At 42.4% G+C, this 23395-nt stretch overlaps 1 protein-coding gene and 2 pseudogenes across 1 annotated transcript in view; 2 read left to right on the top strand and 1 right to left on the bottom strand.

Moving 5' to 3' along the window:
• LOC136398654 (histone-lysine N-methyltransferase PRDM9-like) overlaps window positions 1-23395 on the top strand; it is a 416485-nt pseudogene that overhangs the window by 253061 nt on the left and 140029 nt on the right.
• LOC136398647 (histone-lysine N-methyltransferase PRDM9-like) overlaps window positions 1-23395 on the top strand; it is a 288127-nt gene that overhangs the window by 151425 nt on the left and 113307 nt on the right. The window lies entirely within an intron of this gene.
• LOC136398649 (histone-lysine N-methyltransferase PRDM9-like) overlaps window positions 1-23395 on the bottom strand; it is a 39983-nt pseudogene that overhangs the window by 13206 nt on the left and 3382 nt on the right.

Raw genomic sequence — 23395 nt, 5'->3', positions numbered from 1 at the left:
CCTCAATTCTGTAGTGTAGATCCATTGGGGAACAGAATTCTCTAATGACCAAATGATCAGATGAAATTACTGCATGAACAGATAACATGCTTTGTGAGTGTCACTTACAGAGGTAGTCATCGTCCTGTGGCTCGCTGACCTCTTGGTGCACTTGGCCTTTTCTTTCTTGTAGGCTATACATCTTTACTTCAGTCTCCTTTCTCCTGAGTTCTAAGTTGGAGAAGAGTGAATTTGGTGGAGTCTGGAGTGTTAGTCCCTATTTTGTCAAAAAACACATAATGTCCTCCCATCAAATTATCATTCATCCTTTTTATACTCTTATATTTTCTTTTGTCAACTATTGGCACAGAAATTCTCTATAATAGTAAGCCTCTACACCAGGGGTCTACACTGACTACAGATGGTCAATTCAAACTTTGTTTCTAGATCTTCCCATTATGAGGTTTAATTTCCCAACTTTTAGTTATTCATAAAATATATATTTAGGGCACACTATATGTAAGATATTGAGGAAAGGCCTAGTATACAACACCAACAGGGTATGGTCGCTAATATCAGGGGTGTATTTATTGGACAACATGAAAGTGTCAGTTTTTTATATTGAATTTACAGCCTAGACCAGGGGTCCCTAAACTTTTACACAGGGGGCCAGTTCACTGTCCCTCAGACCGTTGGAGGGTGAGTATAAAAAAAAACTATGAACAAATCCCTATGCACACTGCACATATCTTATTTTAAAAGTAAAAAAACAAAACTGGAACAAATACAATATTTAAAATAAAGAACAAGTAAATTTAAATCAACAAACTGACCAGTATTTCAATGGGAACTATGGGCCTGCTTTTGGCTAATAAGATGGTCAATGTCTGGTTCCATATTTTTCACTGCTAGCCGTAACAAGTGATATGACGCGCTTCGGAGCCGTGACGCATGCAGTCCCGCATCACTGGAAGTAGTACTGTACGTGAGCGATGCTGCCACATACAAGACTCCAGGAGCACAGGATGCGGATGACCACTAATGAAAGAGGTGCCCCTTCCAGTAGTGTGGCGGGGGCCAGATAAATGGCCTCAGGGGGCCGCATGCAGCCCGCGGGCCGTAGTTTGGGGACCCCTGCCCTAGACTGTGGCTCAGTGGATAGAGTGCCCATTGTATGTCCCGGGTGTGATTCCGGTCAGGGTACATAAGAGAAGCAACCATCTCCTTCTCCACACCTCCCTCTCCTTCTTTCTTTTCTGCGGGCAGCAGCTCAATTGGTTCTAGCATTGGCCCTGGGCACTGAGAAACCTCGGTTAGCTGGAGCACATCATTCTGAGGTGCTAAAAACTAGCTCAGTGCCCTGGTTGGTTGGCTCAGTGGTAGAGCTGTCGGCCTGGCGTGCAGGGGGACCCAGGTTTGATTGCCAGCCAGGGCACATAGGAGAAGCGCCCATTTGCTTCTCCACCCCCCCTCCTTCCTCTCTGTCTCTCTCTTCCCCTCCCGCAGCCAAGGCTCCATTGGAGCAAAGATGGCCTGGGCGCTGGGGATGGCTCCTTGGCCTCTGCCCCAGGCGCTAGAGTGGCTCTGGTCACAGCAGAGCGATGCCCCAGAGGCCCCAGAGGGGCAGAGCATTGCCCCCTGGTGGGCAGAGCATCGCCCCTGGTGGGCATGCCGGGTGGATCCCAGTCGGGCGCATGCGGGAGTCTGTCTGACTGTCTCTCCCCTGTTTCCAACTTCGGAAAAATACAAAAAAAAAAGAAAAAAACCAGCTTAGTATTCAGAAATTGGGGTTACCAGGTAGATCCTTGTAAGAGTGCATATGAGAGTCAGCCTCTCTATCTCCCCTCATCTTACCTAACATATAAACAAATACATATGCAAATAAATAAATTGAATTCAACACTTTCAAAGAATATATGCATGTATCTTTACCTTACATATTAGTATTCAAGAGCTCAGAAAATTTGTAACATTTGCCCAAATCTCCAGTGTTAAATTCACTCTGAATTTAGTAGTTTATATCCAGGCCTATCCAAAGTCCACCCCACATACCTAGGCCATACTTGTTAGCCTTTCTAGAGGACTCAGAGGAACTGAAATCTACAAATGATTTTCTTTTACCCAATTTTTAGTGTTTTCCAGACACATTGAAGAGATGGCTGACACAGGGCCTGATACAATGGTCCCTGGCTCACAACCGCAGCTGCCTTAATCACCACGTTTAATCCTTTCCCATGTGCAATGTGGCCGGCACTGCCCAGACAGCCCTGTTCTGGAGCACTGCTCATCAGCCAGACACCTTCCTCCTCCTCTTGTGATGGCAAGTGCTCTGAATGTTATTTCTTGTGTGCTAATTTTATACTTCTATACCGTTCCTGCTCATTAACACATCTATAAATATGTGTAATTATTTACACATGGAAGCAGTGTAGCAAATCGCCCCTTACTGCACAAGGCACTCTTTGCATCGCGCTTGTTTGCTAAATGCAAGCTCTGTCCCTTGTTAGCTGTTGAGACACTGGGACCTGACCATTGTCAGTTTCAAAAGGGCAGCGCCATGCCTGTGGCCCCTCACCTTGTTGCCTCCTAGTCCATTCTTCATGCGAGTCCTCAGTGTCCACCACCAGGGTTTTGGTGTCCTGCCAGCGGTGAACCATAAAAGCGGTTAGAGGGGCTGTGAGGCCTGGGGAGAAACAAAATCCTGGTCCCCAAAGCGAATCGCTTGAAGGAGCAGCTCCCACTCAGGGGGGCCTGCCGCCCACAGGTTCCCACATCCTGGTTTCCGCACCCCATCACCTGTGTGCAGCAGATGTCCTGGTTCCTCTCGCCTTCTCCCAGTCACCCAAGGCGGCCACCCCTCCCAGGAGAAGTAGGCGCGGATGTCCCTGAAGGCTTCAGGGTCCTAGGGGGAGACACAGCCATGTGACTTTGCACAGCAGCCGGCAGAAACGGCCACTCGCCCTGCTTGGTCTGTTAAGCCTAATCCGGAGAGACTTAAAACATTGAAGACATGAACAAAATCCGTTGATTCCACACCAAAGCTTTATAGTCTAGCTTAGCCAAGCAGCGGCAACTTTGAAAAAAATCTGAGGGAGAGCACTGGCCCTTTGTTTTACCTAGTTATTATAGTTTTGCAAGCAGGAAGTACAGAAGCAAAAATTGCAATTAGGTGCCTTTTACCACTAGTGGTTATAATCATATGCCCTTTAACATGATAGGACCACGTTCAATTTGCAAGCCATACATCATTTTGGAGAAAACAAAATTTATAAGTCAACACAATGATAGAAAGATGTATCTTTATGTATTAAAAGACATTACTATATTTTCTAATGTTTATCCACCATCTCTTTGTCCAGAGTCACATATCTTAACTACATGCATTCACATGGAAGAGGTAGTTTTCATGGGGACAAATGCCCGCAAATGGCTCATTATTATAAGAAAAGGTTTATTTTGGCTTTTCTCTTCCTGCACCTGGCTAGCCATTCATCCCTTTCCCCACAGGTGTGGTGGAATGTCAGGGAATCCATGTTTTCCTTCCCTTTGCTTTTATAATACAATGCCAAGGGCCATCCTGGTTTTATGCCAATCACACAGTACAGAGATTATTCACAAAATTTCTCTGCACACCTTAACCCAAATTAATAAAATGTTCTTTAAGTCTATTAAAATATTAATATTGATTCTGTAGCTTTCGGTACTTTACAACACCTGCGGGTGAGGTGGCGCAGTGGCTCCTCAGGGCTCCTCAGGCCCAGGCTTCCCCCAGCCCACTGCCCACCTCCCCCTCAGTGCCCCCCCACCCCACACAAAATCCCGTCTGTGTCTGTGCTCCTGGCCACCCCGAAGGCCCAGCCCCAATGTGCCTGAGCAGGGGACGGCGAGGAGGCTGACTACTTGGCCCACGGGCACACAATCGCATGTGCGTGTGCTTGCGCTGGGGTGTACAGAGAGGGAACACGTGGGGCCAGCTCCAGGGAAGCAAGGACCGGCCAGGCCAGGGACTCCAGCCAAGTCAGTGACCTCCTTGCTCAAGCCAGCCACTGGGCTTTAAGCCAGCAACCTTTGGGCTCAACCAGAGGCCATTGGGTCATTTCTATGATCCCACAATCAAGCTGGTGAGTCCACGCTCAAGCCGATGAGCTTATTACATTTTTCTCATTGTTCAAGCACTCTCTTGAGTTCCTCTATTCTACTCTCAAGTTTATTGAACATAGTTATGACTGTTTGCTTTGAATTCTTTATCTGTCCAATTACCCATCTCCATTTAATTAGAACATTTCTCCTGAGTTTTTTCCTTGTTCCTTCATTAGGGGTATATATTCTTCTGTCTCCCCATTTTTTTGACTTTCTGGTTTTGTTCCTTTGAGTAGAATGAAATAGTCCTCTCGCCCAGTCTTGAAAAATTTGTCTTTGTTACATTGTGTGTTGAATAGTTTCAGCCTGCTGGTTGTAGTTGGGGGAGGTGCATGCAGTGCCTGTCCTGTCACCTGGCCAGAGTGGGTTCTGAATGGGCCACCTGGGTGTGTGAGCCTCATTGTCCATTTAATCTGGCAGTGCTCCTGGTGTAAAAGAGGCTGCATGGTGTGTGCTTTGCGTGTCCTGTTTTAATTATCTGTTGTCAGAGCACGTTCTGCACTGGGTTACCTGATTGCTTTCTTGTATCTCACCCCCATTATATCCACCCTTTGTCCTGGTGGGGTAGCCTGGGTGCACACACAGCCTTAATTTGTTCATTCTTCACCATCTCAGGGCTTAGCAGCCCTGAGCACATGCACAGCATTGCCCCCCTCAATCCACACTGGGCCACAAGGTTTTGCTAGCTTTGTGCTTTCTTTGGGTAGAGCAACCTGACCAGTGTGAGCAGCAGCACCTCCAAATTTCTGCACTTTCTCTGATCAGGCAGTCCTGTGTGCAGACCATAGCCCATTTGCTGGCTCCCCTATTTTCTAGGAGGGGTAATGCCAGTAGTGACCCACTATTTCTGCACTTTCTCTGGATCATATAGTCCTTAAGCTGGTAACAGAGTGTTATGCTAGCTCTGCACTCTCTCTAGGTGGGGCAGCCCCATATGCACATGCAGCTCAGTTGGCAAAGTGTCACCCTGCTGTACCTACCTGCTGGGCTGATATTCGGAAAGAAAAGCTGTCTTTATACAAGCTATGCTGCCCTCATGATTCTGTTGTATTTAGCTCCAGGGGAGGTGGCTGGGGATGTGCTGCAGTGTCCTGTGGGGTGGCCATAGAGTATGAATAGAGCTACTGTCTTCTATCCTCATGTCTGGGAGATGTAAAAAGTGGTGCTCTCTGGTCTCTTTGGTCCTTGAGCTGATTCTTTACCTCCTGCAGAGCTCTCCTAGTTCCTCAGCCATCTCTATGCATTCTTTCTCTCTCTTTCTCTCTTTCTTGTGCAGAAGCTGCTTAATTGTTTCTCAGTTGTCTTTCAGGAGGAACTGTTCTAAGTAAAGGGGTACATTGGATGCGTTTTGGGGAGGGTGCAAGTTCAGCATCCACATGTGCCACCATCTTGGACCCACTGGAGAGTTCTTAAATAAAGTCTGATATTGGCTGCAGCTACAGGCTTCCTGTCTGATATGCTTTTATTCCTCATAGTCAAATGTCTACACAATTTTTGAGAAATTGGTTTTCCCTCTGACTTCAATTTCCTGTTGCATCCAGGAGTATTTTATTTTCACCTTGTTTAGCTTTTTTCTTCTGTGAGGATGGGCATGATAACTTCCAGGCTTCTTACTTGTAAAACCAGAAACAGAAAGTCTTGTGCTAATCACTTTTTATCTCTTGACTTCCTGTTCCCTATTTGTAAAATAAAGGGATCAGATCACTCCGTAGTGCCTAAACTCTCCTCTAGCTCCAGCATTCTGTTCATTCCATAAGCACTAACTTGCATGAATGACAGTGCCAATTTGTGACATTTGCTACCATTCTACAGGTAAACCTGCAGGTGGACAGAGAGGCACATTATTTTTAAGTTGTCCCTTAATTATGTTTATCAAATCCAGGAAGTTCAGGAGTTTAAGAAATTCAACATTGTGGAGCCTGTAAGTTCCATGTATTCTTTAATGCTGTGAAAATATTTTCTGAATGCTTGGTAAATGCGGAGAACTTTTATCATAAACTTAGGATCTCAAAGAATATGAATGTGTATAATTGTGATGAATCTCTCTCGTTCCTCCCACATTTTTTCTCTCTAGCTATGATTTGTTTTTCTCTTTATTTCTTTCTCTCTTCCTCTTTCCCTCCCTGGAATTCTGTATCACCCTTCTTTTAATCTTGTTTACCATCGTTCCTTTCTGCCATGCTCATAAAGCCTTTGGAAGTGCCCATCTTATACCAGGCACTGTGCTAGGAACTCATGTCCCTGCACTCAATGACTTAACATTCTACTATTTTTATTTCTATCTTTTTATCTTTTTTAACTTAAATCTCCTTAATTTATTATAAAATATGATGTGCTTTGATTTGACAAATATATTGAATTTTACTAACTTTTTTCTTATAAAAAATATACTCTTATTGCAAAAATGCTAAAAATATGATAAGAAAAACAAAACAACAAATTTCCCATATGAGATTTTTACTGTTAATATTATGGCATTTTCTTCCCTTATTCTCTGTGTACCTATTATATTTCTCTATATGTACCTAGGTAGATTGGGTGTGTGTATATCTGTGTGCATAGATGTGCATTGCACATGAGCATATCTCTGTGTTCATGTGTGTCTGTTATTTGTGTATATCTGTATATGTATACAAATGAGTATTTATTCACTCTTCCAATAAACACTTACTGTATTTCTATTATGTGCCAGGCACTGTGCTTGACACTGGTTGCCTATAGTGAATGAGACAGACTCACTTTCTGTCTTTATGAATACTATGCTGTCATGGGGTAGACAAATTGAATGAAAAATATACATAAATAAAATAATTATAAGTTGTGACAAGCAGTGGATTTGGCAGTGCAATGCCTTTCATCCCAGTTTTCATTGATCATGGCAAAGTCCAATATCTCAGCTTCTTTGAAGGCAGAGCTGAGACCTAAGTCTCAGTCCTTCAGCAATGCAAGTTCTCAGCTATAAAACTGAGAAAATTTACAAGTGAAAAAACAAATACCCTGGGAGGTGTTCTGTGACCAAAATAACCTAGCTTGTAAGTGGTGACCCAGGCTCAGATAAATTCTGGATGCCCAGAGCTTAGCAGGTCTCTCAGTCTGGACTGCTACCATGGCAGAAGAAAGAGTGCATGTTAGGAAAATGGTCACTTTGTGCTAAACAAGTAGAAATAGTGTTTACGTCCCTGACTCTCAAGAGCAAAGAAAAGACTTCTAGTGTTGTTACTACAGCAGATAGATTATTATCTTATTTTTTTAATTAACTCAGGTTTTCTCTAGTACTTTTTTTCCCAAAAGACAATGGCTTGCTCTTATCAGAGAGTTCAGTAGCTTAGAGCAGGGGTAGTCAACCTTTTTATACCTACCGCCCACTTTTGTATCTCTGTTAGTAGTAAAATTTTCTAACTATCCACGGGTTTTACAGTAATGGTGATTTATAAAGTAGGAAAATAACTTTACTTTATAAAATTTATAAAGCAGAGTTTCAGCAAGTTAAAGCATATAATAACAATTACCAAGTACTTTATGTCAGATTTGTGCTGTTTGGCAAAATAAATCTTTATAAAAAAACTTACTATAGTTAAATCTATATATTTATACTTTGCATACATAGAAATTACATTAGTTAATTGAATTATTAGTGAGATTCTTGAGGCTAATGCTGGGAAAGTAAATATTGAATATCCAGTTCAATTTTTGTGAGGAACAAAGGTCTCCACTTTCGAAAACTTAGGTGGTTACTTTTGTCATAATATGATTAACAGCACTAAATCATGATTCCACAAGATATGAGGTAGGGAAAGGTATCAATAAACTGAATACCATTTTCCACATATTTGTATATAAGACCGGCATTTTTTTATTTTGCCATGGGTGTTCATATCTACCACTGTTGAATTTATGTTTACTTTCTTCATCATATCTAGTTTCTAACAGTTCTTCTTGGCAAGTTGTATCAGCCTCTTCAAGATGCAGTAAAAGAATTTTTTATCCAGTCATATACCTTCAATTTCAAAATATCTTCAAGTTGTTTTTCCATGTCCAATTTAAGTTTGTTGAGGTGGTTACTCAATCTGTCAATATCATCTAGAGTTACATCATCTTTTATAGATGATAATTGAGGAAACTGATAAAATTCTCTTTAATAGGTTATGATGAAGTAGTTCAAGTTTGTCAATAAATAATAGCACAATATTTTGGCAAACTATAAGTTTTATTAGCTCCTTGAAGCTGAAAATTGACATCAATAAATCTCTTGAAAATATCTGCCAAATAAAAGGCATCATTTTTTACTGTTTTTGTTGACACAGATTGGTCTCACTATTACTTTCAAAAACCTGTATGACACTATCATATAATCCTACAAATCTAGCCAAAGATGTACCCTTTGACAGCCAATGAACTTCTGTGTGCAAAAATAACTTAATAAAATCTTCATTATTGTCCTGGCAAAGCTGCTGAAACATTCTATCATTCTTTGCTTTGGATTTGATGAATTTAATGATGAATGGAAACTTGTACTTAGATGTTTTTCTACAAGCTGTTGTCTGTGTACCACACAATGAATACATAAAACATTTTGCACTTTCTGCTTCAAATAAGCAACAAATTCATGATAGTGACCTACCATTGATGGTGCTCCATGAGTAGCACATGCAACAATATTATTCAAAGGAATATTCTTTTTGTAAATTATGTTCTCACAGTATTAAAAAGAGATAATCCTTTTGTATCTGTGATGAGATTTACTGAGAATAGCATTTCTTCTCATAATATATTGTTTTTATCAAAATAGCATACATATGCCATCAATAAAGCATCATTACCTGCAATGGTAGATTCGTCCAATTGGATGGAAAATGAAGAGTTTTGGAGAATACTTATGTTTGTTTTCAACATTAACTGCCATTTTATCAATTCATTGCTTTTACTGTGCTATCGCTTAGGGGCAACTTTTTAAAATTTGAGGTATATACTGATGCATTACTGTTGAGATAAATTCTTTTATAGAAGGTATTATCACATTTTCTCCAATATTATAGCTTTTACCACTTTTTGCAGTTATTTGTGAAATGAGATAAGTGGCAATTAATCCATCTTCATTCATTGTATGTTGTTTCTTCAATGATGCAACAATAGTTGAACAATTTTGAAATTTTTTATATATTTCCAGAAAATAATATGCAATGTGCTTGTCCTTGTCATTTGGATGCTTTGTAAAAGATGTTCTCACAATCGACTTGACTTCATTGTCTCACTGGATAATGTTTTATGGCACAATAAACACATTGAATGTTGTTTATTTGCCAGAGATTTTATGAAACGCATCTTCAGATACTCTGGCAAATAGCTGCATGCATATTTTTTTTTGAGACATGGGCTTATAATATTTCACAATATTTTGTTTGAAACTGTGCTTGCTCTCAGAAATCTAACTACATACTGACTTTAGTTTTGATTATGTAACAATTTAGCTTCACTTACAAAATGTGAACAAAACATGTGCTTGAAGTCTATTGTGTGGTCGTGATGTTACAAGTGTTGTGGTTGAGTGAGAGATTGTTGAGATGAGACTAAGTTAGTGAGTATCCATGGTTGTGCATTTTATAAAATTTTATGTAGTGAGTGTTGGCCAATGGCATCAGTTCTTTGTGATCGAGGCGAAGTAGCAAGACATCAGCTAGTTTTGGCAGTCCAAGAGGGGGTTTTAGAATGTCACCCTATTACCCTAAAATCTGGGAATTGAGATGAAAATATGAGTTAATTTGTGTCTCCATTGTCTGGCAGTTTCTGTCATAGAAAGAAGTGTTGAACCATGGAGTTCTTTGTCTCTGCTACTGGGTAATAAAATGACAAACTGCTAGTTTTGGGGTGACAATAGTGGTCATAAACTGCCCGGGAGGCGGGTGTGAACCCAGGATTAGGTACCTGGCCACTTGCGGATGCGGGCCAGGTGGTTGTGAAAGAGGTTGATGCGGTCCCAATACAAACGCCCTGTAACAGAGTCTAACCACTGATCTTGACTGGTCAATAGTTAATAAATTAGTATGTATTTGTGGTGCCATTTGGTTGCTCTGCGACCACCCACCATAAAAGCTGGAACACCTACTAGTGGGCAGTAGGGGCCAGGTTGACTACCACTGGGTTAGAGCATCACACCCATACACTAATGTCATAGGTTTGATCCTGGGTCATGGCACATACAGAAAGAGATTGGTGTTTCTGACTATCTGTCTGTCTCACCTACTTCCTCTCTCTAATATTAATAATTAAAATTAAAAAATTAAAAATGACAATGGCTTTTTTGGTTGTTGCAGCTTAAATTGTATAGATCAGAGGTTGGGAACCTAAGGCTTGTGAGCCATATGTGGCTCTTTTGATGGCTGCATTTGGCTCGCAGACAAAACTTTAATTAAAAAAAATAACGTTAAAAATATAAAACATTCTCATGTATTACAATCCATTCATTTCCTACCGCTCATGTTCATGGTTGTGGGTGGCTGAAGCCAATCACAGTTGTCCTCGGGACAACAACAAATTTTTATTAGATAATGCGTAACTTACACAGGTCATTGTATGGCTCGCATGGAATTACATTTTAAAATATGTGGCATTCACCTGACCAGGCAGTGGTACAGTGGATAGAGCGTCGGACTGGGATGCGGAGGACCCAGGTTCGAGATCCCCGAGGTCGCCACCTTGGGTGTGGGCTCATCTGGTTTGAGCAAAGCTCACCAGCTTGAGCCCAAGATCACTGGCTTGAGCAAAGGGTTACTCGGTCTGCTTAAGGCCCGTGGTCAAGGCACATATAAGAAAGCTAAGGTGTCGTAACAAAAAAATAAAAAATAAAAATAAAATAAAATATGTGGCATTCATGTCTCTTTCAGCCAAAAAGGTTCCCAACCCCTGCCTTAGGCTATAAAGACCATGCCTGCTCACAGCCTGTGCTCCACACCCAATACAAACTATAAGCTGCAAACATATACATCATATTTACACTTATTTGACCCACAACAACAAACTTTAAAGATTTAAAATTACATAACCCATGTTTCCTACTCTCAAAACAGTCAACCTTGAAATCAGTATTAACAGATAAAACAGGAAGTCCTTTTACTTAGTTATTAAATACCATTTTAAATAACCTGAAACATACATTGCAATTGGAATTCTAAATTTTTTTCAACTTAAAGATAATTATAAAATAAAAAAACAAATAAACTTATGGTGCCCTGACCAGATGTTTCAGTGCATGGAGTGTCCTTCCTGTGTGTCAGGGTTCTGGGTTCCATCCCAGGTCTCAACACCTAAGAGAAGCAAACAGGAAGTTCACAACTAAATGGAACAACTAAGTGGAGAAATAACCTAATACTTCTCTGTTGGGCAAATAAAATATATTATGCTCACTTTGTTAAAGATGGCGCTGCCCACATGGAAGCCTGTCACCCAAGTGATATTAATGTGTGTTAGGGGCAGGCTGTGGGCAGGCAGGATCCTTGTAGCCTGGGGCTTGGTTTTACAAATAAGCCTTTCTGACCCTTTTTGATGTGGGATGGTACAGTTCCATCATGCCTCAGATAAGTGACTATGTAGTGGAGACTTCCTTATTTTGTATATTGGATTAAAGGTTTTGGTTTCTACAGTATAAAATGTAGGCAGAATGGGAGCTTGCTCTCCTGGTTCCTGAGATTAATATTAGAGGGGAGAGCAGAGAGGAGAGCAGAGAAAGGCCACGTGCAGGAGGCCAGGAGAAGCAGCCAAGATGGCAGAGTATTTAGTGAGAAGCCAGTTTGTGCAGGGAGAAGGAAGGAGATGGGGAACATTGGTGCATAAGTCTGGTGAGCTAGAAACCTTTGATTCTAGGAAACTCAGATAAGTCAGTAGCTTTGTGAGCACTGAATGTGAGTGGGTTTTGGAGCTCAGTGTGTGTTTTTACTTGCCCACTGGGTGCAAGCTAGGATAAAAGATGATGGTCCATCAGTTTTTGGCTCCATTGTTTCTTTACCGACTGTCCGAATCCAATGTGAACCTGCATGGGCCAGGCTGCTGTGATGGTGGCCGTGTCTACTGGCTTTACAGCACTGAAGCATCCTTGCTTGCTCATGACTCATGACATGGTCTTGAGTTCTGCTTCAATACTGTAACTTATCATTCGATCATCCTAGTCTCTTACCTTCCTGCTTCCACCACATAGAGGTTTCTTTTTCAAATTTTGCACATTTGCCAGTCAACCTAAATGAAGCTCTGCTTTGCTTGCAAAATGCTTCCTGTTTCAGGAACACCTTCCATCTACACCTTCATTTATAATGCTAAGGATTCTCATCATATTTTTTATTAATCAACTTAAACAATTTTACATACATTGCCTTCCCAAAGATATCTACACATAAACATAATGTCACACATGAAAACATCGACCACACTTTTATTAACACTATTGCCTTAGTTTCACTTCACCTATTAAAATACAAAATATAGTGAAGGTATATGTAAAGCCAGTAGCTTCAGCCAACATCACAGCCACCTGGCTCATGCAGCTTCGCACTTGATTAGGACAGACAGTAATGAAACAGTGAAGCCAAGAATTGGTGGGCCATTAGTTTAATTCTACCTTGTGCCCAGTGGGCAAAAAATACACATGGTGTGAAAACACTTCCTTTCCATCAGGGCTCCCCAAACCACTGACTTATCTGAGTTTCCTAGAATCAAAGGTTTCCAGCTCACCAGCCTTATTCACCTCTGTTTTTCATCTCCTTCTCTCTGCACAAACTCTGTACAAACTGGCTTCTCTTTCAGCACTCTGCCTTCTTGGCTGCTTCTCCTCTCCTCCACGTGGCCTTCCTCTGCTCTCTGCTCTCTAATGCTAATCTTAGAAACTGAGAAAGCAAGCTCTCAGTCTGTTAATCCAAATTCGGAGGGACCTGAAATATGGAAGACAGGAGCAAGGTCCGTCGTTTACACATTAAAGCTTTATTGTCTAGTTTGGCCAAGCGGTGGGAACTCCGACAGAAATCTGACGGAGAGCGCGCTGGCCCTTTGTTCTACTTAGTTTTTATAGTTTTGTAAGTGGGAAGTACAGAAGCAAAAATTGCAATTAGGAGCCCCTTACTGCTATTGGTTATAGTCATATGTCCTTTAACATGATAGGACCACATTCAATTTGCAAACCATACATCATTTTGGAGAAAACAAAATTTACAAGCCAACACAATGGTAGAAAGATGTCTCTTTACATATTAAAGGCATTCCTATATTATCTAGTGTTTATCTGCTATCTCTCTGTCCAGAGTCACACACGCATTTACATAGGAGAGGTAGTTTCGGTGGGGACAAATGCCCGCAAATGGCTCATTGCTATAAGAAAAGGTTTATTTTGCCTTTTCTCTTCCTGCACCTGGCTAGCCATTCACCCTTTTCCCCACAGGCATTGCTGGAATGTCTGGGAATCCATGTTTTTCTCCTCTTGCATTTACAATACAATGCCAAGGGCCATCCTGGTTATGCCAATCACACAGTAGAGACTATTCTCACAATTTCTCTGCACACCTTAATCCAAATTAATAAAATGTTTTCCAAGCCTCCTAAAATATTAATTCTGTAGCCTTTGGTACTTTACAACACCTGCAGGTGAAATGGCTCAGTGGCTCCTCAAGTCTGCCCCATTTTATAGTGTAGAAATCCAAACCTTTAATCCAATATACAAACAAAGATGTCTCTAATACAAAGTCACTTATCTGAGGCATAATGGGATTACTCAAAAGGGTGGGAAAGGCGTAGTTTTATTTATTTCTTTATTTATTTATTTTTATTCATTATAGAGAGGGAGAGACAGAGAGAAGGGGGAGGAGCAAGAAGCATCAACTCCCATTTGTGCCTCGACCAGGCAAGCCCAGGGTTTTGAAACCAGCAACCTCAGCATTTCCAGGTTGACACTTTATCCACTGTGCCACCACAGGTCAGAAAGGCTTAGTTTTAAAACTTAGCCTTCGGCTATAACAACCCTGCCTGCTTACAGCCTGTCCCCTGCACCCAATGTAAACTATAAGCGAGCAAACCTATATATCTGTTGGAATCCATGGGAATCTGAAAAGACCAGTGTAGCAGGCTTTATTGAAAGGAAGAAAGGAACACTGTTGGGCACTTCTCCATGGAGAAGGGCACCAGTACAGACTAGGGGGCAAATTTTTACAGTGTTTGGGAGAGCCTGAGAAGGTACTGAGCCAGAAGTTCTGTTATGTCCCCTCCTGCAGATTTACGGTTTCAGCTTTCTGGAACACTCCTCCTTAGGGTGCTTGACCAGCTTCCTGGAACTCTTCTGCCTCAGGGGCAATTATCCAGTAAATAAGGTTGAGGTCCAACAGTCAGGCAGAACAGCCAAAGGGCATTTGGTATTTCTGATAAATTCATAGATCTATCAGTATCATATTTACAAATTTATTTGACCAACAGTATACAAAAAGCAATGAATAGAAAAAACCACAACTACATTGAATAATTTCCTTGTGGCATATGGCTATTAAAATGAACTGCTGCGCCTGACCTGTAGTGGCACAGTGGGATAAAGTGTCAACCTGGAACACTGAGGTTGCTGGTTCGAAACCTTGGGCTTGCCTGGTCAAGGCACATATGGGAGTTGATGCTTCCTGCTCCTCCCCCATCTCTCTCTCTCTCTCTCTCCCCTCTCTCTAAAAATCAATAAAAAAATAAAAATATTGGCCTGACCTGTGGTGGTGCAGTGGATAAAGTGTCGACCTGGGAATGCTGAGGTCGCCAGTTTGAAACCCTGGGCTTGCTTGGTCAAGGCGCATATGGGAGTTGATGCTTCCAGCTCCTCCCCCCTTCTCTCTATCTGTCTCTCTCTCCTCTCCCTCTCTCCTCTCTAAAATGAATAAATAAAATAAAAAAATTAAAAAAAAATAAAATAAAATAAAAATATTAACATATCACCCTACACTGATCTTAGCTCTCCCTCCCTTCCTGGAATCCTGAAATTAAAGTGTACTTCTAGGCAAAGGAGAGGAGAGAGATACTGAAAGGATTTGTGAATGTCTTTGTATTACCTTGAAAGTTTTAACATTTTCTGTAAATCCCCTAGACAAATGTTATAATCTTGTTAATGATTGTGTCCTGCTGTCATGCCTCCTCCCCAACCTGTATGTGGTCAAAGTGTATATAACCAGCCTCTGAATTGTACTCGGGGCTCAAGATTTGGGACTGCTATGCCCCGTGTCAGCCATATGTGGCTGACATATTTAGCAAATCTTCTCTTTCAATAAAATTTTTCAAAATTTATCTGAACGGGGTGTCTCTACATAAACCCGATGGAGTGAGGTACAGTGCCTTTCAGAATCTGGGGTAAGGTACTTCGTAACATATCATAACTGGTATCTAATAGATACGTGAATTCCAAACTGCCCTCTTGATGTTCCGCTTATCTGTCAGACCACACCCTTACTGGATTAATGACCCTAAGTCAGAGGAATTCCAAAAAAGCTGAGAAGTTCCCCCAAGGAGGGGCTCCAGACACACCAGGACTTTTGATTCAACACCCACATGCTCGAAGCCCCCCAAGGAGAAGCATTCTGGACATACCAGGACTTTTGCCTCAGTATCCCCTCAGGCTCTCCCAAGCACTACATAACTCGCCCCTAGTCTGTAACTGGTGCTCTTCTCCCCCAGGAGAAGTGCCCGGCAGGGTTCCTTTCTTCCTTTCAATAAAACCTGTTACTCTGGTCTTTCAGACTCCCATGGATTCCAACATTTGGTGCCGAAACCCGGGACAGGGTACTAACTGCCTGGATGATCCCTCTTTGCCATCCAAACTTACAACCAGGGAAGCAATGGGCAGTGGCAGCTCATCCCGGGCTTACTCCCTGATTCTGTTTGGATGTGTAATTGTGGGTTGATTGGCTGGCAGTCTAACCCTGTCCTGAACCCCTGCTGGACCAGAAAGTAAGGAGTTTCTCCCTTCCCCTTCCCCGGTTGGCCTCTAAATTTCTCTCTAAAAATACCCCTTTCTGGTCAGATGGTTTTCTCTGATATGCCTCACGTTTTGAGGGGTTTGACTCAGTCTCAGTGGACTGCATGGAAGACTAGGCGCCTAGCCAAACCTCTCCACTCTCTCGGACTTCTCGTCCTCGGAACTCCCTGACAGGTGGTGACGACCTCTATCAGGGACGACTCCCCCACACGAAGATTCTCTCCTCTTGGGACAGTGACAAAAGGTGGGGACGCCCCCTCTTGCTCACCTGTCTCCACTATGGGCTCTTCAGAGTCTAAGCCTTTTGACCAGACACCTCTAGGATGTCTCATAAAAAACCTCACCAAACTCGGTCTCTCAGACCTCAAATCGAAGAAATTAATCTTCTGTAACACGGCATGGCCTCAGTACAGACTAGACAATGACTCCCATTGGCCTGAAAACGGGACATTTGATTACAATATCCTAAGATATCTTGACAATTTCTGCCACCGGATGGGGAGGGCATCAGAAGTTCCTTACGTGCAGGCTTTCTTCTCCCTTCTCTCCTGTCCTTAATTTCTGTGCCTTCTGTTCTACACGCAGGCCGTTTTTGGCCAAAGAAACCTCACCTAAAACCTCTACTCCTAATCTTTCCTTCTCCGTGGACTCCCAAACTCTCTCCTTCTCCTGTCTGACCCCCGGGGCATCCCTCTCTCTCGGGACCCCCCTCTAGTCTCTCAGCAAATCTTTTTTGCTGGAGTCTCTTCCCTCCAGAAAGCCTCTTTCCTTCACTAAATCCTGTTTTCTCATTCATCAGTCTCTCTTTCTCCTCCCCTGCTGGCCAGGGGCCTCTTCCTTCTCCACTGTGTTCTTTGTCCTCTCCCCCCTCCTTAGAAGCTGTGGCTCTGGCTGCGGTGCCTGTCTCATCTCTGACCTCTCTTCCCTCCTTACAAACTGCAGTTCTGTCTCCTCTCCGACCCCTCCTCCTTCCTTACAAACTGTGACTGTGCCTCTTTCCTCCTTGCCCTCTCCTCTCTCCTCAGAGCTTTAAATCCTTTTGACTCCTCTGACCATGTGGTGCCACCACCAATACTTGAACCCCCTCCTCCTTTCCTGCAGATTCTGACCCTCCTTCTTTCCATCCAGCTGCTCACACTGTCCATCCACCTGCTTTCTCTCTTCCTCCTCTATGCTGGCAACTCCCTGCCATCTTGAAAAACTTAAAAAACAGAATTGTATATTAAGCTATGTGAGTAAGTAATCTGTCTTGTCTCATTGTTTGTCAGAAAATATTTCTAGTTAATTGAAACAAGTAAAACGCACTCATTTAAATTTCTTAATTCATAATATGTGAAGTCTTTGTTTAATGTGTAACTGTGTCTGTTTCTAAGGCCTTAAACCAGTAATTACCCACCTCATAAACCAGGTTTACTCATCCCACGGAATCTCCCTGCAATACACCCACCCTTCCTCGTCGAAAACCTTCAGGGGCTTATTGCCTTATACAAGCCTTACACCTAATCAATGAGGCAGTAATTCCCCTCCATCCAGTGGTCCCTAATCTCTACAAGTTACTGTCACACATTTTCTCAAACACCACTCACTTCAGGGTTCTAGACCTCAAAAATGCCTTCTTTACCATTCCTCTACACCCTGACTCTTACTTTCTGTTTGCCTTTACCCAGACACTAATGCAGCCCAGCAATTTACCTGGATTGTCTTACCCCAGGGGATCAGAAACAGCCCACACCTGTTTCAACAGGCACTAGCTCAGGATTTAGCAGCATGCAATCTCAAAACTAGTACTCTCTTACAATATGTAGATGACCTACTACTCTGCAGTCCCTCCCTGCCTGCCTCAAGGAGACACACCGCCACCCTTTTTAACTTCCTCTCTATGAAGTGTTATCCTGTCTTCTCTGCTAAGGCTCAACTTTATTCTCAGTCCCTAGTCTATCTAGGCATTACTTTAACCCCCACCACCTGAAGTCTCACCCTAGATCAAACTCAGACCCTCCACAGTCTCCAACCACCTACCACCACAGATCAAATCTTTTCTTTCCTCAGTCTAATAGGCTTCTTTAAACACTGAATTTCCAATTTTGCTCTTAGTCAAGCCCTCAGTGAGATCTTCTGAGCATGGCTTTTAAGGTCTATAATGACCAAGGAAGTAACAGAAAAGGCAAATAAGGCCCAAAAGAAGTCAGGAAATACCAACTTTTGGCTCCAGCACCCTAAGGGGTTTCACAGCATTCTATCAAGGCCCTACTCCAGAGTGGAAAGAAAGGTCATTGAACTGAATGAAGCCTGCCAGGCTTCCTGGCCCCACCAGTTGACACACCTGTGCTGTGGAAAGAGGGACATGAGAAGGTAAGCTGCCCCCTTGCTCCATGGAGGGAGGGTTCAGTCTCTTCTATCCCTGCTCCAGCTACCTGTGACCTGACCTTTCCCAGCATGCTGGGAATTGCCACTGAAGGCCCAAGGACATCTTTCATGAGCCTAAGGTATTTCTTCCAAGTAGCAGATAAACTAATCTCATTTCTTGTAAACACAAAGGCCATCTACTATGCCTTGCTTGAATATTTAAGTTTTATTTATCCCTCAAAGATCTCTACTGTGGGTATTGACAGTCTGATTTTATTGCTTTATTTAATATTTAGTATCTCCTTTGTTCCTCTTGTCTCAATGCCCCATGCCTATTGTAGGCTGGGACCTGCTGCTAATTCCAGCTAGAAGCAGTGGTCACTAGGACTTAAACTCTAACTGCAAAGTGTGGAAATGTAACACCCTTTCCCTAAGTACTTGCAGGTTTTATAGGTTACTCAGCAAATTGTTCAAAGACTGTCCAAGAGGCACTTCCAGCATTACATCACCCAAGGACTGACTTTCACATGGACAGGTCCACACACTGTGATCCTGACAACTCCCACTGCTGCTAAAATAGAAAAATGGCATGCCTTACTCCAACCACAAACCTGAAGCTGGTTGGTCTACATATGGCAAATATATGAAAAAACTAAGGACTCTTTTAGTCAGGCTTTGGGAAAAGGGAAACTAGGATAAAAAGAAAGTCAACTTGATTGTCACTAGAGGTTAAAATTTTTTAAATCAAGAGTTCTGACTAGAAAGGAATTGTATGGTTTTGATAATAGAAGGTATAAAGTATGGAAATACTTTTGAAAGAAAAAGGAAAAGCAAGTTGTTATGAAGTCCAGTTATTTCTGGATAAGTGCATGAAAGTTGAAGGTTTATGTAAGTTGTAGAAGGTTTGTGCAGGTTGTAGGAGATTTGTACCGAGAAAAAAGAATTTGTACAGTCAGAAAACTGGTTTTCAAAGAATGTTTAATCAGTCACCCTAGCTAACAATCCTTTACTCTCCCCACTTAGTGGGATAACTCTTTCCTCCACCCTGACCACCTGAAGCTTAGAAACAGAGAAACAAAACCATCCCTTTGTCCTTCCATTCTCTATTCACCTCTCAGCCTGCCTCACACAATCAGGGGCTTTCTACTCTAACGGGACCAACACTTATATGTGTCTCCCTACTAATTGTACAGAAACCTGTACCCTAATCTATCTCACCCCAAATATTAACCTAATTCCACCCCATGAGCCTCTTTCAATTCCTAGTACTCTACCCATCAATCTAAGGACCAAACGAGCTGTACAAGTAATCCCTCTTCTTATTAGAAATCTCTACAGAAGTAGGTCTAGGGGCAGGGGGAATGGCCACTTCCCTGTCTTATTTCTACTCTCTCTCTCTCTCTGAAGCCCAGTAAAGTCATAAACATGGAATCAGTGGTTTCACACAAACTGGGTGTCTTGACTATTGCCTTTCATTAGTCCACTCACTCTCCTATTTATTTTTCTAACTTTTGGACCCTGCCTCTCATGTTTGTTCACTAGTTTCTTACAAAACTGCATGCAGAACTTCACCAATCAGAAAGTTGGAAAAATCTACCTAACCTTACACATCAACCCTGAAACCTGCCTTCGCGAAACAGAAAAATCTGAAACCCTGTATCAGCAAACCTCCTAAATCCTATCTTTTAACCCCTACAGGTCCCCTAACCCTAAAGCTCTCTCGTATCTTTGAAGAACTAGGAGAATGAATAGCATTCACCTCTTAATGCTTCTCAGTCTTTTTACCCTTCACATAGTAAGGGGACAAGATCGCTGGATATTCTTGGCTGAAGAAGAGCCTACAAACAGACATGAATCATTTCTTTTAATGCAAACTAACTGCTCTCTCCAGGGCTTCCAGGAAAAAAATCTCTAATTTTACCATGGAAAAACTTTCACCCCCGCTATACAACCCTCCTTATCTCTGCATTCCTAATTTCCAAATACTTGCCTTTTTCTTTATTAAATTCTTACAGGCCAGGATGAGAGAAATCTCTAGGATTACCTACAATCAAATGCTCCTACACTCCTATTCCCCAATACCCCAAGGAGAACTTCACAAGGGAAATATCAAATAGGGATGACAGCAGGAAGAAGCCGCCCCTCAGCCTGAGAAGTTCCCTCCTGAATGTTCTCCAAACCCTCTTCCTTTTTACCACACATATTCAATCCTTCTAAAAATTTACACCAACAGGTTCCCTGTCGCTTAAAATCTCCACATGTCCTCCCATTTGAGAGGAACCAGACCAGCGCATCTCATGAGGCTCATCCAGGAGACCATGCATCACCATGTCACTCTGTCCACTCGGCACTCGCAGCAAGCAACTGACAATTTTTACCCTGTAAAGTTTTTTTACTTCCTCACTCAGGTTTTCAGAGACATCACCTGGTTCAGACCTCACAGCATGGAAATTGATGACCTCCTTAACTGGATGAGGGACTTGGCTTGGCAAGGTTCCCTTCTCGAGTTCTCTCCAGAAGAAGCAATAATTTTCCAATTTTTTCTCCTCTTTCTCCTCATTACCCCTTATCATATATTATAAAATTAATAACTGCCTTTCTTTTATATGTAACCACAGAGTTGAGTAATGATAGATACGTGAATTCCAAACTGCCCTCTTGATGTTCTGCTTATCTGTCAGACCTCACCCTTACTGGATTAATGACCCTGAGACAGAGGAATTCCAAAAAAGCTAAGAAGCTGCCCCAAGGAGGGGCTCCGGCACACCAGGACTTTTGATTCAACACCCACATGCTCGAAGCCCCCCAAGGAGAAGCATTCTGGACATACTAGGACTTTTGCCTCAGTATCCCCTCAGGCTCTCCCAAGCACTACATAACTCAACCCTAGTCTGTAACTGGTGCTCTTCTCCTCCAGGAGAAGTGCCCGGCAGGGTTCCTTTCTTTTTTTTCTTTTTTTTTTTTTTAAAATCTTTATTTATTCATTTTTAGAGAGGAGAGAGAGCCAGAGAGAGAGCTAGAGAGAGAGAAGGGGGGAGGAGCTGGAAGCATCAACTCCCATATGTGCCTTGACCAGGCAATCCCAGGGTTTCGAACCGGCGACCTCAGCATTTCCAGATCAACGCTTTATCCACTGCGCCACCACAGGTCAGGCCTCCTTTCTTCCTTTCAATAAAGCCTGTTACTCTGGTCTTTCGGACTCCCATGGATTCCAACAGTATCAAAACAACCATATGAGAAAACAAATAGCACCCCTACATCCTGACATCCACTGAAAGCACTTCCTTCTGGAAGTTAATAGCTACCCACACCTAATAGAAAACACTGGAGCTGCCTACAACATAAGGCAGCAAGACATTAAGAGAACTGAAAATAACCACCACAAATATTTGGGTAACTTACAGTACATTTTAAGGCAAAACCTGGTCCCATAAATACTCAAAATTCTTTTAGTAGGTTCAGTAGACCGGGAATATCTACATTCACATGCAATTCATAACAAACTCAAATAATACACCACAGCTAAAAGAGAAAACAGAAACACACATAACTATAAAGGTAATTGAACACACCTATCTCAATCGGCAATGGAGCACAGCTTTCAAAACTGATGCGTGCAACTAAAAAATGTGTAAAAACATTTTTTAAAATAACCTAAGTGGCAAATAACATTCCATAAACATAACTAATCCACTGTGAGGCCAGTATCCAAGGCCACCATCACAGCCACCTGGACCATGCAGGTTCGCATTGGATTCAGACAGTAGATAAAGAAACAATGGAGCCAAAAACTGGTGGGCCATTATCTTTAATCCTAGCTTGCACCCAGCGGGCAAGTAAAAACACACACTGGGCTCCAAAACCCACTCACATTCAGTGCTCACAAAGCAACTGACTTATCCGAGTTTTCTAAAATTAAAGGTTTCTAGCTCACCAGCCTTATTCTCCTCAGTTCCCCATCTCCTTCCTTATCCCAGATACAAACTCTGCACAAACTGGCTTCTCACTCAACACTCCGCCATCTTGGCTGCTTCTCCTGGCCACATGGCCTCTTTCTACTCTCTCCTCTAATGATAATCTCAGGAACCAAGAGAGCAAGCTCCTATTCTGCCCCTATTTTATAGTGTAGAAATCCAAACCTTTAATCCCACATAATTAATAGGGAAGTCTCTAATACAAAGTCACTTTCTGAGGCATGATTGGATTGTACCGCCCCACATCAAAAAGGGTGGGAAAGGCTTAGTCCTAAAACCAAGCCCCAGGCTACAAGGATTCTGCCTGCCCACCACCTGCCCCCAACACACATTAATATCACCTGGGCAACGGCCTCCACATGGGCAGCGTCATCTTTAACAAAGTGAGCATAATACATTTTATCTGCACAACAGGCAGCAAGACATTGAGAAATAAAAATAACCACCAAAAATATTTGGGTATGTAAAGCCAGTATCCAGAGCCACCATCACAATAACCTGGCCCATGCAGGTTCGCATTGGATTCCGACAGTCGGTAAAGAAACAATGGAAGCAAAAACTGGTGGGCCATTATCTTTAATCCTAGCTTGCACCCGGTGGGCAAGTAAAAACACACACTGGGCTCCAAAACCCACTCACATTCAGTGCTCACAAAGCTACTGACTTATCCGAGTTTCCTAAAATCAAAGGTTTCTAGCTCACCAGACTTATTCACCTCTGTTCCCCATCTCCTTCCTTCTCTCTGCACAAACTAGCTTCTCACTCAACACTCTGCCAACTTTGCTGCTTCACCTGAACTCCTCCACGTGGCCTTTCCCTGCTCTCTGCTCTGCTCTCTCCTCTAATGCTAATAATCCCAGGAACCAAGAGAGCAAGCTCCTATTCTGCCCCTATTTTATAGTGTAGAAATCCAAACCTTTAATCCAACATACAAAATAGGCAAGTCTCTAATACAAAGTCACTTCTCTGAGGTATGATAGGA

Source organism: Saccopteryx leptura, chromosome 3, assembly GCF_036850995.1.
Source record: "Saccopteryx leptura isolate mSacLep1 chromosome 3, mSacLep1_pri_phased_curated, whole genome shotgun sequence".
Classification (NCBI taxonomy): Eukaryota; Metazoa; Chordata; class Mammalia; order Chiroptera; family Emballonuridae; genus Saccopteryx; species Saccopteryx leptura.
The sequence above is the reverse complement of the archived record's forward strand: the minus strand, read 5'-3'. Positions and strand labels throughout refer to the sequence as shown.